The sequence below is a fragment of the Bos taurus genome, chromosome 23 (genome assembly GCF_002263795.3).
Source record: "Bos taurus isolate L1 Dominette 01449 registration number 42190680 breed Hereford chromosome 23, ARS-UCD2.0, whole genome shotgun sequence".
Classification (NCBI taxonomy): domain Eukaryota; kingdom Metazoa; phylum Chordata; class Mammalia; order Artiodactyla; family Bovidae; genus Bos; species Bos taurus.
Genome location: NC_037350.1, coordinates 48,317,417 through 48,339,628, shown reverse-complemented (window position 1 = coordinate 48,339,628; position 22,212 = coordinate 48,317,417). Strand labels below are relative to the sequence as shown.

The 22,212-nt window shown below is 49.3% G+C and overlaps 1 long non-coding RNA gene across 1 annotated transcript; it reads right to left on the bottom strand.

Annotated features, from left to right (window-relative positions):
• Positions 1–7,473: 7,473 nt before the first annotated feature.
• On the bottom strand, positions 7,474–20,594 carry LOC132343659 (uncharacterized). Its single transcript, XR_009492601.1, has 3 exons — positions 20,400–20,594; positions 10,373–10,463; positions 7,474–9,250 (listed from the first exon to the last, which is right to left on the bottom strand). It is a non-coding gene; the product is annotated as an uncharacterized lncRNA (long non-coding RNA).
• Positions 20,595–22,212: the final 1,618 nt, after the last annotated feature.

Genomic DNA, 22,212 nt, shown 5'->3' with positions numbered 1-22,212 from the left:
AAAAAAAAATATATATATATATACACACACACACACACACACACACATACTCATCTCCAGGAAGAGCAGAAAATGATTTCATCACAAGAATAAAATTGGCATGCATTCTCCGACAATCTATGGAGAATTGCTCGTCTATTGATAATCTAATGAGAATTTCAACAGGCAAATGTGAAGGGGGGCTGGTTTTGGTTATTCTGTCTGTGCCTCATCCCCACCTCCATCCAGATGTATTATTCTCTGCCCTTCACTGTGCCTGGGAAGCTCACCTCTCCAGACCGGATCTCCCAGATCGGAGGATCACAGGCACCCTTAAGAAACCAAAAGGTGGGAGCAAAGAGGGAGTTTTCACCTCCAGGCTTCTCCAGGGCTGCCTGTTGTACGTTTCTCATCGGGCTCACGGCCCATCGCTTGGGCGTCAGGGCGGTCACAGTTCCTCACTGTTCTTGGTCCCAGGGCCGTACCATCCCCGGTTGATCCCTTAACTCAGCCCAAAGTGCTTAATATATTCTTTTCAGTTCAGTCATCTTCTTTCTACCAGGATCTTGATTAATAATGGTGTCTCAGGGCAAAAATAAAAATTAGAGCCCGGTAAAGCTGCAGATATAGATCAGTATTTCTGAGTCTTCTGCCATGAAGAATAACCCTGGTAACACTCAAGGGATATTGAAATTTTAAGACTTAAATGAATAAATGAAAGACTTAAATGAAATGCAAAATGCAAAAAAAAAAAAAAAAAATGAGTAACATGTAAAAATAAACCAAGGTCTTAAAACGATTGCCCTGATTAAAGATACACCAAAAAAACCCAAGAGAACTTGATAGATTTTTCTTTCAAACCATAAGGAATTTGCCGAAGGCAAGGGAGAGGTCCCAAAATTGCTAAGTTGTACTGTGTAAAACGTGTCCCCATCTACGCACGCTCTGGGAACATGGACCCCTGGCAAGAGAAAAAAAAGGTGATTTAGGCTGTGGACATGAAAGCCTTCTGAAGCATCTTGGGAAACAGGAGATAAGATCAGACCAGAAATTAAATAATCTGAGAACACACTGATAACGCGACGTGTCGCAATCAATTCAAAGTTCACATCTCGCTTGATTTATGCATCCATAATAAAATCAATCAAAAATTGGTGCTTCTTCAGTGTAATTTTAACCCTATCCCATGGCCTCTCCAGCCCCAGGCAGGGGTGTTCCTGCTTCTATCTTCAGGGAGCCCAAGCAGGTCGGGGTGGCCTGGGGGAGTCGCCGTGTAGCTCGGATTTCAAGGGGACTGTCTAAGTGAGGCGCCTAAGCGAGACAGTGGGTATCACAGTGAGGGAGGGTTGGGTTTGAGCCTTAGAGCTCCTCTAAATGGCCCTCTGTTCTTTTTTTCCACTCTGTTTACACTGTGCCCTCTTGTTTCCCAGATTTCCAAGGTTAAAACTGGCACCCCCATTAAGGCTATTTGAGTCCTTCAGGCTTTCCCGAGCTTCTCTGCTAATCTGATGTATGTAGCGCTTTTCTCATAGCTGGTTGTGAGTATGGGTGGGGAAGCGTGGCTTCTCTTCACAACTGCAGAATCATTCCCCGTGTGACCATCTAAGATGTCTTCTGTGTCTTTAATCTTATCAGTGAGTCAACCCCCTTTATGGGTTACAGTATTTCACTTCAGGTGAGAGGTTGTCATTATCATCCTAAACGTAGTTAATGTTTATTGAACACTTACTGTGTGCCAGATGGTGTACACTTACCCCTTAATCTAACAGTGATCCTGTGAAATATCCCCCTTTTTACAGATGAAGCAATTGAGCTCAGGGGATACCTGGAGATTTAAATCCAAGATTTGGGGCAAGTAGCTGGCAGAGCGGGGCTGTGAATCCAGCTAGCCCATTAGTTACTCTCACCCAGTTGTTCTTGGCCCAAGGTGACGGTACCTCCCAGAGGGCTGTGTGGCAATGCTGGAGACAGTTCATGTTATCACAGCTGAGGGACTGGGACTGGCATCTGGTAAGGAGAGCCCAGGGATGCTTCTAAACGTCCTAGGGTGAACAGGAGTTCACTGACCAAGAGTTGTGCTGTGCTGTGCTGTGCTTAGTCGCTCAGTCGTGTCCAGTTCTTTATAATGCCATGGACTGCAGCCCGCCAGGCTTCCAGCCCCAAACGTCTAATGCTGCCCTTGAGAGACCTGGCTTTAACCTCTGTGTCCATCGTATTCTAATCCCTTTTCGTTTGTGTTTAGGTCTTTGCATTCGGCAGGATGTCTTTGTTGGAATAGGTCCTAACGGTGACTCTTTCAGATGTACCCTTGATAAATTAGGGTAAGAAAGTGCTGCTCTCCCCGCCCAAGTTCCTTGGTCCAAGTTCTCTCCCCTGAGTTGGAACGAAGGTCCACTAACTGCTCAGCGGAGCGTTCACTCTGCGGGAACAGTGTGTCAAAGTTGGATGTTTTGAGACCGGTTATCTGGTTCTGGGGTTGACTTGGTAAGATGCACCCAGACAGCTCTGCTGCTAAGTCGCTTCAGTCGTGTCTGACTCCTAGCGACCCCATGGACTGCAGCCTGCCAGGCTCCTCTGTCCATGGGATTCTCCAGGCAAGAATACTGGAGTGGGTTGCCATTTCCTTCTCCAGGAGATCTTCCCAACCCAGGAATTGAACCTGTGTCTCTTGCGTCTCCTGCATTGGCAGGTGGATTCTTTACTACTGAGCCATCTGGAAAGGCCCCATAGGAAGGTGAAAGGAGAAAGAATTCTCTTCCCATTTCCCTATATTTCCCATACTTCGAAATATCACTAATTCTGCAGTAGCTTGAAAAACTGCAGGGGCAGAGCTGAAAAGTTATGCTTTCAAACTTTTTCATTAAAAAAAAAACAAAAAACAAAAAACACCTCTGTGGTGCCTAGAGTCTAGTTTATTTTGGGCTCATACACATGTGCCTTTGGGCGAGCCCCTGAAAGCGGCACCCAAGTCTCAGGATGTGGTTCTTCCTTTCTCCCAGAGGATGGTCCCATTTCTTTGAAGTTAATACATCCTGAAAAAGGAGAAAGGCTTCCTTCCCATTCTGCTTATGAACACAGGGGATGCTGGTAGGTTAGGGAATTATTTGAAAAGACGCCGCCACTGCCCTCCAAAATACGAGACCCAGAAACAAGTTTGGAAACTTCTAGAAGGGAAAAGTGGAAGAAGGTTTGAAGAATAAAGGTCACAAACAGGGCTGTCGATGTGATGTAGGAGAAAGCCTGACCCAGAAGTATGGGAACAGCCTATAACCTCCAATGTGACATTAGGCTGCAAGTAAAAATCTGAAAGCAGTAAGTTTCAAGCATTTGATGTGGGCTTCCTGGTGGCTCAGATGGTAAAGAATCCACCCCCAATGCAGGTGACCCAGGTTCGATCCCTGGGTCAGGAATATTTCTTCTTCTCCTGGAGAAGAGAAAGGCGACCCACTCCAATATTCTTGCTTGGGAAATCCCATGGGCAGAGCAGCCTGGTGGGCTACAATCCATGGGGTTGCAAAGAATCGGACACAACTCAAAGACTAACCCTTTTTTCTTTTAAGCACTTCATGGGCAGAAACATCTAGAAAGCAGTTTGTGTTCTCGCTGCCAAGTGCAAACATCCTGAGAGAAGCCCTGGGGGACACAGACGACCAGCCCTGGCATTCCTCATTGAACTCCACTTTACAGCAACAGAACGAGGGCGCAGACAGCGTTTGCAGGGTGAACACCCTGAGTCTACGACACAGTGTGGTCCAAACCTTGATGGTCTCCAGGTTTACTCTGCAAACCAGTCACCTGCGGGCCCAGCTGAAATGCTGGTTTCAGTGGCTTCGGGGTGGAGCCTGAGACCTACATTTCTGACGGGCTCCCAGGCCACACCAGGCCTGCTGCTCCTCAGACTTCACCTCCATCTTGCCTCCCACAGCGCCTTCTGCATACACTCAGTTCAATTCAGTTGCTCAATCGTGTCCAATTCTTTGCAACCCCATGGACTGCAGCACGTCAGGCCTCCCTGTCTATCACCAACTCCCGGAGTTTACTCAAACTCATGTCCATCGGGTCAGTGATGCCATCCAATCATCTCATCCTCTGTCGTCCCCTTCTCCTCCTCTCACCTTCAATCTTTCCCAGCATTAGGGTCCTTTCCAATAAGTCATTTCTTCACATCAGGTAGCTAAAGGATTGGAGTTTCAGCTTCAGCATCAGTCCTTCCAATGAACATTAAGGACTGATTTCCTTTAGGATGGACTGATTGGATCTCCTTGCAGTCCAAGTGACTGTCAGGAGTCTTTTCTAACACCACAGTTCAACTGCATCAGTTCTTCAGTGCTCAGCTTTCTTTATAGTCCACCTCTCACCTCTGTACATGACTACTGGAAAAACCATAGCTTTGACTAGATGGACCTTTGTTGGCAAAGTAATGTCTCTGCTTTTTAACATGATGTCTAGGTTGGTCATAGCTTTTCTCCCAAGGAGCAAGCGTCTTTTAATGTCACGGCTGCAGTCACCATCTGCAGTGATTTCGGATCCCAAAAAAGTAAAGTTTCTCACTGTTTCTGCATACACTACTATAACATTAATTATATGCTTCTGGTCTCACGGAGCTGTGAGACACCTGAGAGTGGATTCCATTTCGTGTGCATCTTTCTAGCTCTAGCTCTTGGGACACAGTCGGAGCGCAGTGTTTATTCAATTACATTTGAATTTGTGATGCTAGATGGACTTCCTTATGTGAATGGCTGGTTCACTCAGAGCACTCCTGACCCCCACTCCCATGACAAGGGGGCCACAACAGCACAGGTCAGTGTGACCACACACGGACGGCCAGCTCAGCCTCAAGAGACAGCTCGAGTCTGCTGTCTCTCAGCATGCACACACGAGGCACACGAGGTTGTACCCACACCCCGAGACCAAGCTCGAGTCAGGAACCAGAGACTCGGCTCTGTGTGCCGATGACTCGACTCTTCCTCACCCACTCCTGATGGTGACCGAGGGCCATTCTCTCTCCTCTGCCTTATGTCACTTCTTCCTTTTCCACATCACGGCGTGGCTGTGGCCTACTCCCACACCTGCATCTTCCTCTGTGACTTTGTGGAGGGAGCGCTGGCTGGACCACAGAGAATGTCCGTGTTTCCTGGTTCCTGAGCAAATACCATCACAAGCTCCCCAAGTTCGTGACCACCCCTGTCATGTGGAAACAAGGTCAGAAGGCCTCAGGACAGACTTGGGAACCCTAGGGGAGATGACCTCAAAAGGCAGGAGTTGCTTCTGGAATGTGGGTATAGCGGTGGGGGAGGGGAGTAGGGGAGGGGGGAGGGCAGGGAAAGGCTGAAAGAGACTTACAGTAACTGGCTTGTTCCCTGAAAAGGAGATTTAGAGGATGTTTATAGTTAAATGTATCCATTTGAAGATTCATGAGGTACATACCCGCAACCAGGGTGGTGGTGACTTATTCAACAAGTCCTTCCTAGGTGCCCCACGCTTACTAATACAAGGGCCTGACGATCTCAAGCAGTCTTCTAGGGAACAAGCCACAAGCTGGTGGCCCCATCTTGGTCCAGTTAAACACTAGCTCAATGTCCAAAAATATAGAGTTCTTTACTGCTGATTCTCATACGAACACCAAAGAGGGAGGGTCCATTCACCACACACGAAACAATCAAGTCCCCCTTCCCAGTGTCCCTACTCCACACCCTCACACGGGACAACCACCCCGAAGCCCTATCTTCCCCACTCCAAGTTCCCAAGTCCCTCACACCCAGCTCACCCCTCCTTCAGTGCCGAAGCAAGAGGCTGAGGGGACGGTTCAAGAAAAAATATTAAACTGTTACCCAAACTTGTGCTCCAAACCGGAAAGTGGACCCTCAGACTCCAGCCAGGTCTGAAGACAGGGAGCCCCTTCAGTTACCTTTAAAAAAAGTTTTAAGAGGGCAAAGATAAATCTTCAGGAGGCCATGACATTACCCTGCATCACGGCCGTGATCTGCCTCCCAGGCGAGAGCCAGGTCCAGATGGTGCTTATCAAGGAAGCCGGTGAGAAGCAGCAGCCGTGTTTATTGTGAGAATATACAAGATCCTTTGTCATTGTTTATTGACCACTCCTGACACATCAAATGACCAATGTGTACTTCATCATCTTCTTGGATGGATATTAGTGTAAAAACTCACTCATCAAGTCCTACAGAACTGCCTCTGCCTGAGACATTCTGCAAAGACTTAAAGTTGATCATAAATTCAAGCTGACATTTTCATCCCTTCCAGCCCCATGAGCTGGACGCTCTACATTTGCCAACTGACCCAAGTCTTGCAGAAAGTGGAAAGGCCCTTGTTCGAATCCCCACCACCAACAAATGGCTGCTTTTCCTCACTTGGAGCCACCTCACCACCCAGGATACTAAGAATGGCTAACGTCTATTGAAAGAGGGCTGCACGCCGGGCACCCTTTGTTAGCTCTTTTCCGTGGATTTTTCCACTCAGTATTTGCAGATGCGTGAAGTAAGGTCGACAGTCATCCCCCTTTGGACACGAGGAAGTTGAGAGGCAGCAGGATTAAGGGGCTGCCCAAGGTCCCACTGTTAATACCCAGAGGAGCCAGGCCACCAGCCCTGGAACTGGTACCCTCGCCCCCTGGGAGCTCATGGCCCAGGTCACTCAGGAAAGAGGTGGGGAGGCCCGCTTCCTGTGTGAAGCTGGTTCACGGCTCTGAGTAAGCATACATGCACGCAGCAAACGCCACCAGTTCAGGCAAACAGCTGGTCACCTTCTCAGGGAAAGAACATCCCTAGGAACATACCAAATACACAGACACTGTGTGGACCTGGAAGCTTCCTGGAGAGTGACTATTAGAAAATAGGAAAACCCAAGACCTGCCGTTTCTAAGTTACCCTGCCCTCGGAATTCTGCACGCTGCCCTCGGAACCTCTCATGAGAAACTTCAACTCTTAAAGTTGAAAAACTTCAACCAGATCTGAAGTTGATTCAGCCCCATTTCAAATGTTCATTTTTCTCCCCAACTTTTTGAATGAGTCAAAGTTTAAACAAGTAGAGTAACTTGTACTCTAGTAAATGAGTAGAGCTTCGCTTTCTTGTTGAACACTGAAGTAAAAGACGAAGTACCTCATGGGTGAGAGGTTATCCTAATATTATTGTGACAAAGCCCATAGATCATGGCTATTTTAATTTTTCTAAAATTATATTTTGTTCCTAATATGTAACTCTTCCTTTTCGTTATTTGGAACAGCTTTGCCTGAGACAACTTCGTATATTCAGACAACTAGGTCTCATCCATGAGAGGTCAACATTCACTTTGGAAAAAAAAACTTCTGAAACACTGAAATAAGGACTTCCCTGGTGGTCCAGTGGTAAGGAATCTGTCTTCCAACGCGGGGAACACCACTTCCATCCCTGGTCGGGGAACTAAGACCCCACACGCCACGGGGCAATCAAGCCTGCTCACCGCAACTGGAGAAGCCTACATGACAGAGTGAAGAAGCAGCCCAGCCAAATAAATAAACAAAATAATTTAAAACACTGAAATGAAGTTGGGTGGGTACTTACCCTCTTATTTATTTTAAAACAGAATTATAATGGGGTGGGAGGTGGGAGGGAGGTTCGAGAAGAAGGGGATATACGTATACCTCCGGCTGATTCATGTTGATGTATGGCGGAAACCAACACAATATCATAAAGCAATTATCTTTCAATCCCAAATAAATTGACTTTAAAAAACAGAATTGCAACAGTAGCTTAAATAATTGAGGCATAAGAGCTCACCTAGAATTACACCAGCCTATCGATCGAGTTCTTATTTTCCCTACCAGATTCACACGTAACCTTATACATCTACAAACCTGTTCAAACCTCGTTCAGCCATGCTGATTGGAACTAGAATTGTCTTTGTACAAACTGTCAGTCAGGGTCTGTCCCTTTTCCATCCAGCCACCCTCTGAGCTGGGTTTTTATGCACTTGATGTCCTTTATCAGCATTGCTGTGTGCACAGCCATTCAGTCATGTCTGACTCTTTGTGACCCCCTGGACTGTAGCCCACCAGGCTCCTCTGTCCAGGGGATTTCCCAGGCAGGAATACTGGAGTGGGTTGCCATTTCCTTCTCCAGGGAATCTTCCCGACCCAGGGATCAAACCCACATCCCCTATACCGGCAGGTGGATTCTTTACCACTGAGCCATCAGGGAAGTCCTCTTTATCAATACTAATGGAATCGTGAATATTTGCGTATGTTTTTGACTTCCTCAAAATGCCTTTTCACCCATCATCTCTTTTAATCCTTATAGCTCCATTTTTTTTTTTTTTTTTTGGACAGTTGCTGTACAGCATGTGGGATCTTAGTTCCCCAACCAGGGATCGAATTCATGCTTCCTTCAGTGAAATCGCCGAGTCTTAACCACTGGACCACCAGGGAGTCCTTGCAGTAACTCACGAGACAGCATCGCTTTCCTAAACGCAAGAAGCAGATTACATGTTGTGCTGTGGCAAACAGGTGGGGCCACAGCAAACCATCTGCAGAGGGCCAGGTAGCAGGCGTGTCGGGTTTTGTGGGCACATGGTCTGTCTCAGCTGCAGCCCCTCAGCTCTGCCCCCGCCGTGCCAAGGCGGCGGCTGCGGGCACCATGCACGTGAATGGGTGTGTGCATGTTCCCATGAGACTTTACTGATGGACGCTGGAAGGCCCGTCACTGTCGCAGGTCACAAAACAGGCTTCTTCTTTTGACTCCAGCATTAAAAACATAAAAGCCGCTCTCGGCTCGTAGACACCCAGGTGTGGGCCAAAGTGACGCGCCTGTGGGCCGCGGTTTGCCAACCTGGGTCTAGCACAGAGGCTCTCGGAATCAGGAAGGACCTTGAGAGAGCTCTGAGATGTTTAATTGCTTCTCCTCTCGAGAGAGTAAAGAATCAAATCCCTCCCGAAGGCGACAGTCCACCGTGCCCTGCTAAGATGAGACCCCAGATACTCTGACTCCTAGTGCAGTGCACTTCCTACCAGAAGCCACTGCTTAAAATAAAGACAAATAGGAGACCAATTAAAGAGATAACTGTAACAACTGCTCAGCACAGCGCCCGGAGATGAGAACGCCCAGTGCCGGCCGTGCGGCCGCCGCGGCCCCTGCAGACAGCGCCTGGCACGCGTTCAGAGAGCTTGAGAAACATAACTGGTTGAGCAGAAATCGTTCCAAGAAATAGCACCGTGACTTTTGCTCCGCTGCTGCCTCACTCTGCTGCAAGTTAACTCCTCGTCTGCCTGAGCTGTGAAACCTGTAAAATAAAGCAAATCGACAGTTGCCATTTTAACTTTTATGATAGTTTCACTTTTTATACCTGCTTCAGCAGTCCCCAGACAGAATGCCACCACCAGTCAAGGTGGACGGTTCTGCAGGTGATCACTGACAGAGCGCCTGGGTGTGTAGCTGCCAGGACAAAGCAGTTTAGCTCTCTCCCTTCTGTTGCTTGAAATCCATGTTGTGTCGCCTCCGTTCATTAATTTTCTGCTGCTCCAATAAGAACATACCCTCTCTCGCTGGGGTGCAGGGCGGCTGCCCCAGAAGCAGCGGCTGAGACAGAATCAGCCATTCTGAGAGCTGGAGCAGAGACCACCGTGGGAGTTGCGTGTGTGTGTGTGTGTGTGTGTGTGTTGGGGAGGTCTGTGCATGTGAGTGTGTGTGTGTGTGTGTGTGTGTGTGTTGGGGAGGTCTGTGCATGTGAGTGTGTGTGTGCGTGTGTGTGTGTGTTGGGGAGGTCTGTGCATGTGAGTGTGTGTGTGTGTGTGTGTGTGTGTGTGTTGGGGAGGTCTGTGCTTGTGAGTGTGTGTGGGTGGGTCTCCGTTTGTGTGTATTCTGTTTGTGTCTGTGTCTGAGGGTCTGTGTGTGTGTTTCTCTTTCTGTGTGTCTGTGGGTGGGGGTCTGTGTATGTGTGGCTGTGTTTGTGTTTGTATGTGGGGGGGTCTGTGTGTGTCTGGTGTGTGTCAGTGTGTATGTGCGTCTGTGTGTGTGTGTGCATGCACAGAAACTGGAGACAGGGTTAAACTCTTCGGGGAAGGGGAGCAGAATGACCCGAGAACAATGGAACAGAAAGCTACCTGAGCGCACGTGGGCAGAGGAGAGGACATTGTGCTTATTTCCTCTTCTCTGAAGCGTTTCCTCCCCCCGCTCCTCCTGGCTTCCTCCTGTCTCTGGGGCCTGGAGGCTCTGAGTCATCCCGTCTGGACAAAGGGCCCTGGTGGCCAAGCCCCTCCAGCCCAGCCCCCGCCCCCACGCTGGGGCCCTGAGCACTTTGCACCCCTCCACTGTGTGCAATCCTCGTGTGCGGTGGTCAAGTGTGGGGTCTGCCAGCCCCGCCGCTGGCCTGGGAGCCCCCGAGACAGGGCTCGGTTCACCTTACCCGTCACTGGATGCCAGTGCCTCGCAGAACGTCTGACACACAGGGGCAGAAAGTCTGTTCAGTGTCACTGAGTGAGTGAACGACCCTGATTCTAAACGTGAAAAAGAAAAAAAAAATCCACAGAAATATGATGCTTTTAAATGAAGCTTCAACGCTGGTCACGTAAATACCTATTGCTTGATGGGAAAGCTGGACTGAACCCGGAGCCCACTTTGATTTCCAGAGGAGCTGTGGATCCCAGAGAGCCACTGACCTTCTAGGGGGAGGGGCTGCGAGAGGTGCTGGGGGTTCTTTACACAGCGATGTGCTCAGCTGGCGAGAGTCCTTGGCTATTCCAGGTCCTAAGACTTCTGGAAGAAGGGTCAGCAGGGAATGCTGTGATGTGAACCCAGTTCTTCGGCATCACTTCAGCTGAGACTTCCAGAAGTGTCCAAAGAAGCAAAGCAGTAATAAACATCAAAGAGCTGTGCCCGCGCTTCCCTGGTGGCTCAGTGGTAAAGAGTCTGCCTGCTAATGCAGGAGACACAGCTTCGATCCCTGGTCCGGGAAAACCCCACATGCCGTGGAGCAACTAAGCCCATGTGCCCCGACTACTGAGTCCACACTCAGACGACAAAGAGAAGCCACTGCAATTAGAAGCCCAGACTCCACACTAAGAGCAGCTCCCGGTCTCTGCAACTAGAGAAAAGCCCACACAGCAATAAGACCCAGCACAACCATAAATACACGTATTAAATAAAATAAAAAGAGCTGTCCTCACAATATACCCTCTGTGTTCTACAGCTCCTTCATCCAAAAAATGGGCAGCGTTAACCGTATTTCTCCCACCTTACTCCTAACCTGAAATATTACCAAGCAATTTGCATTTTGATTTATTCAGCCTTCTTTTTAATACATGTTACACTTTCAACATCTACTTAGCATCTACTATGTGACAGGCGCTGAGCTGAGTTCCGTGGGGAAACAGAAGAACAGAATGGTGCTTCTGAGAAGTTCATGGTCAACTGGAGGAAATAGGGAAGTTGAGCTATCCATTTATATTCAACAGACTTTTATTTAAGCATCTATCAAATGCCAGGTGTTAAAAAGTAGGTTAAATGAATTAATTAGACCAATAAGTCAGTGGAAAAGGCCAGCAAAGACATCAATCACTGTCATACACGGTAAGTGGTATGGCAGGTTGGAATACACCGCAGTAAGCACAAAAACCTGGCTTTGTGAGGTGGTCAGAGATGCTGCCACAGTCTAGGTTTTTAACTGGACCTCAAAGAATGAATAGAAATCCACAGAAGCAGTGCAAAGAGGAGGGGCAGGCGAAGGAGGAAACTTAGGGACCAAGCGTAGAGGTTAGGTGCGGAGCAGGCCCCAAGCATCATGATCTAGAGAACAGCAAGTATGCAGGCAGTTGGAGGGAAGCCAGCTGGAAAGGGAAGGGGGTACCATGCTAAAAATAAAATGGGTGACATGCCCCTTGGAGCAATGGTGAGCCATGGAAGCCAAGGAGCCGAGGAAGGGAACCCACGCTCAGATTTAAGAAAAGCTACAGGTGACTGAAAGAAGCGGGAAAGGAAACACCCGAGCCGGCAGCTGCAGGCGGGTGTTTTGACTCCCGTGCAAGTTCACGTCTGTCCACATGTCCAGCAGGACCATGCCCCCGAGGGGGCCACTGCGGGTGGCGGGATCTGCTGGGCACGGAGAAGCCAGTTTTCGTGATGTAGGAACAGCAGACGCAGGACCCAGCAGACAGTAACTGACACGGGTCCCAGACGGAGTCGTCCCACTGAGGGGAACGTGGCTCACTGACCCACGTGTCGCCAGGGTCTCGCAGAGGAGGGAGGCGGGCTCGTGGGGAGGCTCACACTGCAGCTTTCAGAAGGCGAGCCAGCAGGGGCTGAGAAGGAGCACGTGCCGTGGCCATGAGTGCAGGGTCAGCCTCAGCTCGGGTCCTCTCCGCAGGGTGGCCGAGATCTCCCCCACATAGCAACCCTTTGCAACTTTCAAAGCACCTTTCAAAGTCCCCCTTCCTCGAACACACAGCTGGCTTCTGGAGTAGATACTGAGAGGGACGCCCTGCCGAAATGACTCATGGCTCGAGAGCATGCCGGAAAGAGGAGTCACGCTAGAAGAAGGCAAAGGGACATCACAGCCGCTCGAGAAAGAAAGGGCCACTCAAGGCTGGCAGGTGTGTGACATCTGCAGCTCAGAGCTTTATCCACAACCACTTAGTCTCAAAGCATTCCCACTTGCCCATCAAATAAAATCTAAAAGCAAACACATTCCACAAGCCTTATCAGAGCCACACAGACACAAACCGATCGTGGTGGTTCAGAAAGTCAGGATTTATATTTTATATTCAGTCCTATTCCTAAATTGGGAAAGGTTTCCATATCATTATTGTGCTCACTATAGGCTCCACTGTTCTTCGAAACTGCTGTACCATAAAACCCAGGTTATGAGTGTTAACATAATAAAAGCAATAATGCAAACGCCAGGTCACCAGGCATTCATCCAGAAGTCGAGCACGGTAAAGCACTTTGGTCAAAAGATTACAATGTAACTGAAGCCCTGTAATATATTATACTGAATATAAATTATTAATGTGATTTAATTTTAAGTGTTAGCTAAATGCTTACTAGAGTATTTTAAAAGAAAAACAATCTTGAGACACGCAAAAGCGAGTTGGTAAAATATTATAAAATATGATAGGGAATAATTTGGTCTTAGCTCTGGGTACACTAATACTTAACTGACAATTGGTCTTCTGGGGTTTTTTTGCTTGTTTCATTCTACATCAAAGAAAAGCAAAGCCCACAGTTCTTGCCATATGGCAAGGAACATTTTCTAGATTATCCATTTCTACTTGCCTTAACACCTCGCTTTCTACAACCAATAGCTTCTCCTCAATGCCCGCTGTGGCTTCATCTCAAATACCCACCTCTAGTGGGGAAATTCAGTATCGTGGGTTAGACTTGGTCCGAGACTGAGCCATACAGTTATAATCAGAATCTTACTGAGTCAACAAATATGAGTACTTCTACAATTTTCTATACATATTGACAAGTGGCTTTTACTAAGAATTCTGCCTAATCACGGGGGCTTCTCTGGTGGCTCAGTGGTCAAGAATCTGCCTCCCAGTGCAGAAGACATGGGTTTGCTTCCTGGGTTGGGGCGATCCCCTGGAGGAGGAAATGGCAACCCACTCCAGTATTCTTGCCTGGAGAATCCCATGGACAGAAGAGCCTGGCGGGCTGTAGTCCATGGTGTTGCAAAGAGTTGGACACGACTGAGCACACACACACACACACACACCCATGATTCGCTGCAAAGATGGGTGTGATTGGCCTTCTCTTTAAACCCCAGCACTGCTTCTAGGCCAATAAATGACCCTCTCCCCCATACGCCATCTGTGTTCGTCTGCTCAGGCTGCCATAACTGAGGAGCCCAGACCGGGGTAAATAGAAGAAGTGTATCTGCCCAGTTCTGGAGGCTGAAAGGCCAAGATCAAGGCGCCAGCACAGCTGGTTCCTTCGGAGGCCTCTCTCCTCCGCTTACAGACGCCGCCTCCTCCCTGAGCCCTCACACGGTCTTCCTTCAGTGTGTGTCTGGGTCCTGAGCCCCACTTCGTATAAGGAAACCAGTCCCGTTGGACTAGGGCCCAGCTTCATGACCTCCTTTTACCTAAACAACTTCTTTAAAGACTCCACCTCCTCCAAGTACAGACACATTCTGAGGTCCTGGGGGCTAGGGCTTCCCCGCATGAATTTCAGCCCCTCACACCACCCACAAATGTAACACTTATGAAGGCATCTCCAGCACACTCAGCGTGGCCTCCACCCAGACACCACCCACACCCACCCAGAGCCCACACCTCACCCCCGACTGCAGCCTCTCTGAGGGCCATCTCCCCCAGACTCCTGGTCTCGGTTCTCACCAGGACCTTCAGGGACCCAGCTCCTCTACCTGCTTGGCAGCCCTCCAGCCCCTCCTGATTCACCACCTCCCTGTCCGCTCTAGAACCCATAAGACAGCCTGTGCCCCCATCGCGGCATTGGCACCCAGGCAGGAAGGTCGGGCCCAGCAACGCTGTTGATTATGTGCAGTGGCCATTCCAACCCATCCGGGTTTGCCAGTGCCCAGGACAAGCCTTCATTCTGCAAGTGTCTGTCACTTCCTCCACCTCCTGTTTCTCCCCCCAGGTCTACCTCTTTCTCCGAGAACCTTCCCCCACCCACTCGGCCAGAGAGGAGAAACCACGCTCTGAACTCTCCCTCTGGCCAGAGATGATGATGAGACCAGTGGCAGATGCTGCCTGCAGATCCTCTCGAAGCAGACCTGTTGCTGAGTGCTGGGGCTCTGCCGGAGGGGCCACACTGAGTCAGAGCCCCCCACCCCAGGTACCACGGTGCCCCCAGCCCACATCGGGCCCCGTGATGGCAGCGAGGCCTTGCAAAGACTTGGTCTACGGGGAGAGGAATGAAGCAGGCATGCCTCGGAGATGAGAGGGCGGAGGCAAGGGTGTGAGGCTGCGAGGAGGACTTCCCAGCTCCCATGACGTCAGCCTGCCGTCCCTGCCGGCTTCCGGACCCTGACACGGTCCAACAAGCCCTTCTTCACCCGGGCTGAGTCGCTTCTTGTTTCTTGCCACCGAACCGTCCTTGACTAAGACACCTTACAACACAGCTGCTGGCTCGCCCCCGCCACCCACTCCCTCGTTCTTTTCTTCTCCCGGAATCTGTTTTCCCGTTTCTATTGAGACAGCCACGCTGCACACACAGGGCCTGAATTTTCACTTGAACAAACGCTGCCTGGCCTGGGCCCAAAGAGGACAAGCAGCAACCCCGTGACTTGGCCACACAACAGGTGAGCCGCGCCGTGCCAGCACGCACACTGACTTGCCTCGGACCTGCCGAGCTGACTGTGAGAGCCTCCTGACAACAAGCCGGACTGCCTGGGCCGGAATTCCTCTGGACGTTTGCAGCAGCCGTAGCCTGAGAGCCACGGGAGGCGCTGGGCAGCCAGGGTGGAGCTGTGTGGGGGGAGACAGGTCGGGGGTAGGCTGTGTTCAAGGGAACATTCTTCATCCCAAATCACTCAGAACTTCAGCCATGAGATTAATGGTTGCCGTGGCAACTGATCAGCCCGGGAGGCTTCTCACAGCTCCTCAGAACGAGTGTGTTAGTCGCTCGGTTGTGCCTGACTCTCTGTGACCCCCATGGACTGTGGCCTGCCAGGTTCCCCTGTCCATGGGGATTCTCCAGGCAAGAATACTGGAGTGGGTTCCCATTTCCGTCTCCAGGTCACCTTCCCGACCCAGGGATTGAACCCATGTCTTCCGTGTCTCCTGGCAGGCAGGCGCTTTACCACTAGCGCCCTCAGGATGAGGGGACCCTCTCTAACATGCCAAGATCTGCCACGGGCCAAAGTTGTCTCTTGCGTTTTGGCCAAAAATAAACTTTCTTTTGCACATTCTATGGGACTTTTTGGAAAATTTTCTCTCCTGAGGAAACGCCACGTTTTTCTCTTGGTGTTTTATCTGACACTACACTTCGGCTATTCCCTCAAAGAAGAAGTTCCTACCGCCTTGGGGGCATTTTTCTCTCGTGCTGTAGTTCGGGGGGCATGGGTCTGTTTCAGTTACTTCTCTTCACTCAGTCTTCCTCCCCTGGCGCCCCTCCCTCTCCTCCAGCCCTCACTCACTCCCAGATGAGACACTGGGCATCACGTGGTTCGCAGATTCGAACACATCCGTTTAGGAGCACCTCCAAACGAAAGGATGCCCTCTGGCAAGCATTCTGCTCTAACAAGTGGCAGGTCCCCCTCCCCTGTGGACAACGCACAGCCATGAGAACCACGAGTCACGAGACTCAGTGAATCCAGGGCACGTCCTTCCCTGCAGCCTGCTCTTCGAGGGACCGCCTCTGAAATAAAGACTGGTCCTCCACGTAAGAAAGGGCACAGACACGTTTTTTTAGTTCATTTGCTTCTTTCGCTTGGCTTTTTGGTTGATTTGCCGAAGTGGTAGTGACTGTATTATACAGACCTAACTCCTACAAGCACATGTCTCCATCAGCGTGAATAAGCAAAGGACTTCCCTGGTGATCCAGTGGTTAAGAACCCACCTTCCAGGACAGGGGAGGCGGGTTCAATCCTGGTCGAAGAACTGAGATCCCACATGCCACCAGGAAGCTCAGCCTACACTCCGTGACTGGAGAAGCCCAGTACCACGGCTGAGACCCAACACAGCCAGATACATAGAGACTTCTTAAAAGAAATAAAACAATAATTATGGGCACATGATTAGAACTGCACCTATCATGCTTGTTTTTGACATGATGACTACAGAAACTGGCACCACAGGAGGAGGAGAAAAAGCTGACTGGGGTCACAGACACCCTTGGCTTAAGGGGCCCTAGACCGGCACCACCATGCCCCTGTCCTTACCGCTGGTAATCGGTATAAATAAATCAGCTGTGATTTATTTTGCTGATGTATAAATGCATGGATTTTATGTTCCATCTTGTATGCCATATAGGCATTCCTTGGTGATATGTAGAATTGCTTTTGTCAGCTTTGATTAAATAGCTCATGGTTTTATGTTTCCAATAAGAAAATATATCTGTGAAATACCTTTATTATTGAAAATCCTGCAATAAAAAACAATCCTGGTGCCTGTAAAAGTTTCTAGCTATTCTTTTCAACTATTAAAGCAATTATTTTTTAACTCAGTTTTTTGATAAGCCAAAGTTTCTTAGAAATGCAAGTATGATCTTAATAGAAAATAGAGTGTACTGTGAAATATCAGTTAACCAGAACACCCTTTCTGGTTAAGCAAGCATTAGATACAGCAGAAGCACAGGGGACTCGGCTATGGGGAGGGTGCCTGCCGTCCATCAGGGCACCGAGGCCTGAGGGAAGTGTTCCTTGCAGAGACTCTGGTCCTTCTGCTCTAACTCTCTGTGAACCAAGTCACACCTGCCTTCTCTCTGGTGTAGGAACAGCCCACCAGAAGGAAAGACCCTGGGTTCAGATGCTCAAGCCACATTCCTTCAGTGCGAAGTCACTAATAATTTCACCAATATAGAAAGATGGTTCCCATATATTGTTAACTAAAGCATCAGTTTGGAAAACAGTAAGAATTCAGTTTTGTAAAGGGTACACCCCAGGACTGGGTTAGAGAAAGGGGTTGGGTGATGAAGGCAGGCTTAGGAGAAGCACAAGGAGATGGTTGCAATGATGCAAAAATGAAAGTGATTTGGACCAGCACACGGAAGAGAGGGCTAAGTGCAAAAATTAGTTGCATGTTGATTCGTTGGATTGCAGGTCACTGAGATTTTCATGGAGGTTACCTTAAAAACCTTATTTGGGCTCAAGCGCACCTCTCATTCACTGGAACTGGATTTTAGCCATTGCTGTATAAGAGGAACTGGCCAGTCCGTTTTATCAGTCAGGAGAGGCTGGGCTATATGCACAGCAAGCATGGCCGCCACCTCTGTTGATAAACCGCAAGCTTATTCCCTCTCCCTCTACTGCCCAGGGACTTCCCCGGTGGCTCAGATGGTGAAGCATCTGCCTACAACGTGGGAGACCTGGGTTCGATCCCTGGGTTGGGAAGATCTCCTGGAGAAGGAAGTGGCAACCCACTCCAGTATTCTTGCCTGGAAAATCCCATGGACAGAGGACCCTGGTAGGCTACAGTCCATGGGGTCGCAGAGTCGGACACGATGAGCAACATTTACTTTTTGTTTACTACTGCCCAGCGCAGATGGGCTCAGCATAGTCTCTGGAACACAGACTGACAGAGGCTCCATGCAGCACATGCTCCACAGCCACCACCACGGCCAGGAGGAAGCGTGGTGAGTTTATCGCTTCTGCTCACATGTAATTGGCAAAGCAATACTCGTTTCCTTAGTCGGTTTGGTTAGCAGGAGTCATTGCCCCAGATAACACTTAACTGACAAAATCCAGTTTCAGAACCGAAGAATTTGACGTCTCCATTAAGAAAATGCCCCTAGAAAGACTCAGATCTACTCTGATAGATAGATAGAAAGCGTATATATGTGAATACACATGCATAGGTGTGCTTGTAGAAAATACAGATGATGGAGTTAAACGTTTATGGAGCCTGGAGGGACCCTGCAGGAGAATTTTCTGAGTAAATACTTCACAGAGGCAGAGCTGAGCACAAGAAATGTGGCTTTGAAACCAGATAGTCTTGCTTGTTACTCTCTCTGAGACTTGCCAAGCTAAGTTCTCAGCCACTCAGCCTCAGGGTCCTCATATGTGAAGTGGATACAAAATCTACCACGCGGCTCTTGTAAAATAAAGTACCCAGGGACATAATAGGGAGTCAGTGAATGTTAGTTGCTGTTTATTTTGCTTTGTTCAGTAAAAAACAAACAAACAAAAAGCTTTGTGATTATTTGCTTTGTCTTTTTTTCCCCCTAGGTCACACCCTACGGCATGCGGGATCTTAGTTTCCTGACCAAGGATCAAACCCCTGTCCCCTGCAGCAGAAGCAGAGTCTTAACCACTGGACCATCAGTGAAGTCCCTGTCTTGTCTCCTATAAAAGGGCATATATGAACATCCCTACTAATCGACATTTCTCATTAAAAGGGTACTGATTACTAAACATTTCATTTAAAATGTGCATTAGCATTAAAGACAACTTCTCTCATTTTCTTTTACTAGATGATTCTAGCTGTGTTCTCCCAGAGGAAATGATTCGATTGAAAGGTTGGGAGAGCAAGTCTGCCTTCATCAACGAAGCCTTGGAATCGTGAATGAGTTTTACCTTCAAGAACTTTTTGTTTGCACACTGAAATATTTCACTTTGGAAACTGAGTGCTGAATGTGAAGACCAGTCAGCAGCGTGCTGATTTTCTAATCCAAGTTGTCCCAGGTGTTAAAAGATGTTGTATGGTCCTACACCTGCAGCTGATATCTTCATTCCATTTCAATTAGTCCTTTTGTGCATGTTAACACCCATCCGTTCTTTCACACAAGCTGATCCTTCAGGCCCTGAACACCCCTCCCCTACAATTTTTTAAGCAACGAGTTTCAATTGCCTGTTGCAGTTTCGACTCGTTCCCTGCCTTGTGGGTGTTTGCTGCTGCTGCTGCTGCGTCGCTTCAGTCATGTCCAACTCTGTGCGACCCCACAGACGGCAGCCCACCAGGCTCCCCCGTCCCTGGGATTCTCCAGGCAAGAACACTGGAGTGGGTTGCCATTTCCTTCTCCAATGCATGAAAGTGGAAAGTGAAAGTGAAAGTGAAGTCGCTCAGTCATGTCCAACTCTTTGCAATCCCATAGACTGCAGCCCACCAGGCTCCTCCGTCCGTGGGATTTTCCAGACAAGAGTAAGGATGTGATATCCACCTGTAGGAAGATGGATTCCTTGGTTCTTGAGATGATACATGAGAAGCAGATCCAAATGAAAATACTTTCTGCCCTGGGTCTTAGAGATGCTCGCTTCAGTTCCTGAAAATGCACATCTGAATCTAGAAGGAGCATTTGTCTCAGTCAAGACCCACAGGGATCCGCCTGGAGCCATGGTCGACAGGCCAGCACCTTCCTCCTGCCAGCTCACAGGACGTCCCAGACTTTCTCTGCAAGTGGCCCATGGTGAATCTTAGTCTCTGATGTTGTTGAGAAGCAGAACATGTGTTACATGAATATTTAGTTTATGAGAGAGATAGCAGAAAACATCTCTTTTCTGCCCTCAAGTAGTAGAATTATGGCTATGTTTTTATTTCCATCCAAAAATTCACATAACATTAAAAAGGAAATGTAACACAGTAATTGAAACAAATTGGAAATTTCTATGGCCATAACATTTATGAGTTCAAATTTCATGTGAGCACATGGAAATAGTTAGTGAGCATACGTTGGCAGCATCCAAATTACACCTAATAAAATGGCCACAGAGAGAAAAGTAACGTAAGATGATTTACTTATCCTACCTAATTCGCTGTTTTATTTCAATCCGTAACTATTCCCAGTCAACCAAATGCCACCAGTCTGCTTACCCTGAATTGTTGGTAATGGCTGCTGGTGCTATCTGTTTGCTCGTTGGTAATGTTTTCTTTGGCTGGTCAGAAATTTAGCAGGTGTGAAACGGAGTCCTGTTCCCTTTGCAAGCTTCTTGGTCATCAGGGCCGAGCTAAGAAAGATTCGAAAGATAGAGAGCAATTGCACTCAGCTACGCAGCGCTCCTGTCTACACCCCAGATTAAATCTGCGGGTTTGCAGGGGTGGGAGGAGGCATGGGCCAGCTGCTCCCTTAAGGAATGAGAGAAATGCCCTGGCTCCCTGTGCCGCGCGATGACCCTCTGGAGCAATGGCGAGGCTCACGGCCTCTCAGTGGGCCCTAGGCTCCTCTCGCTCCTCTGTCTCCAGGCTGCATCCATGACAACCTGGGTTTGTCACCGTTCTCTGTAAAAGCTGGATGTTCCCTCTGCGTGCGGGCACACGCACGGAAGTGCACACTGGCGATCCCCTCACTTCACAGACACCACTCGATGAAGAGTGAAGTGTCTGGGGGACCGGTGATATCTGTGGAGTTCTATCATGACAGGAGACCGGGGCCTTTAACCTGTCAGCTCTAAACCGGGGTGAGCGATGCCCATCCTGCCCACCACGCGCAGGAGGCGTGAGGATCCAATCCAAGGAGAACGAGAGGAAATACGCACACGTTCGGGGAACTGTCCGATCTCACCCAGATGTTATCCAGGAGTACTGAGGCCTGGGATGTGCAGTGAGCTTCAGATGACTGTTTAGCCGAATTCACTACAAACACAGAAAAGATCTACTTGGTGGTGGAGGGGGCGGTGACGATGCTTTGATGAAGCAAAGTAACTGGACGACGGGATGCAGGCCTCAGGGTCCCTCCTCTTGGGATCACCCCGACCAAGAGCCAGAAACTCCATCTGTGAAAGCTCACAGGGGCACGTCCCTGGTGCTCCAGTGGTTAAGACTCTACACTTCCCCTGCAGGGGGCATGGGTTCCATCCCAGGGCAGGGAACTAAGATCTCACATGAAGCACAAAATGACCACGAAAAAAAATAAAGAAGAAAAGAAAACAAGCTTACTAGGCGGTGCGCCTGGGCGTCCCGCCCACTGCCCCTCTACGACTGCTCTGCCCCCCTCCCATCCTTTCCCCCCCTTCCACTCCCCAACCCCCGCTGCCCGCTCCCAACACTTGCGCAGAAGCCGTCAGGACCACAGCCCCTCCCCATCCTCTACTTTATCTAGAAGCTCTTTCAACATGGAGAGCTAAGCGGGGAACTTGGGTCTCCTCAACAGACTCTGACAGGGGGCCCACAACTGAGGGGGAAGGCCGGCAGGAGAAAGGAAAGGGCTCAGAAGCTCCCCCAAGTCACCGAAGCCAAGCTGGGGAAAACTCCCCGTGTCTCCTTCCAGCCACAGGCCCCAGATGGCCTTATGGGCACGTCCCTGCCCGTAGGGCAGTCTGGATTCCTCATGAACCGACCACCCACGCGTCAAGCCCAGCAGATAGGTGGGCGGGTGTGAGGGGCACATGGCCTGGACAGCCTCCTCGCCCACCTGTCCTGTGTTAAACCTCTAGCACCCAGAAGAATCTGAAGCCTCGGCGTCTGGGCTGTGAGGACAATAAGCTCATTTCAACCCTGTCATTCCTCGGCCAAGAGTGCTTGGCCCTCCATAATAGATGACCTTTTGTTTCCTTGAGGGTCGGTCAGTGGCGTCACAAGAGTCCAAGAGTTGGACACAACTTAGCGACTAAACCACCACCAGGCTTCCCTGGTGGCTCAGATGGTAAAGAATCTGCCTGCAATGCAGGAGACCCGGATTTGATCTCTG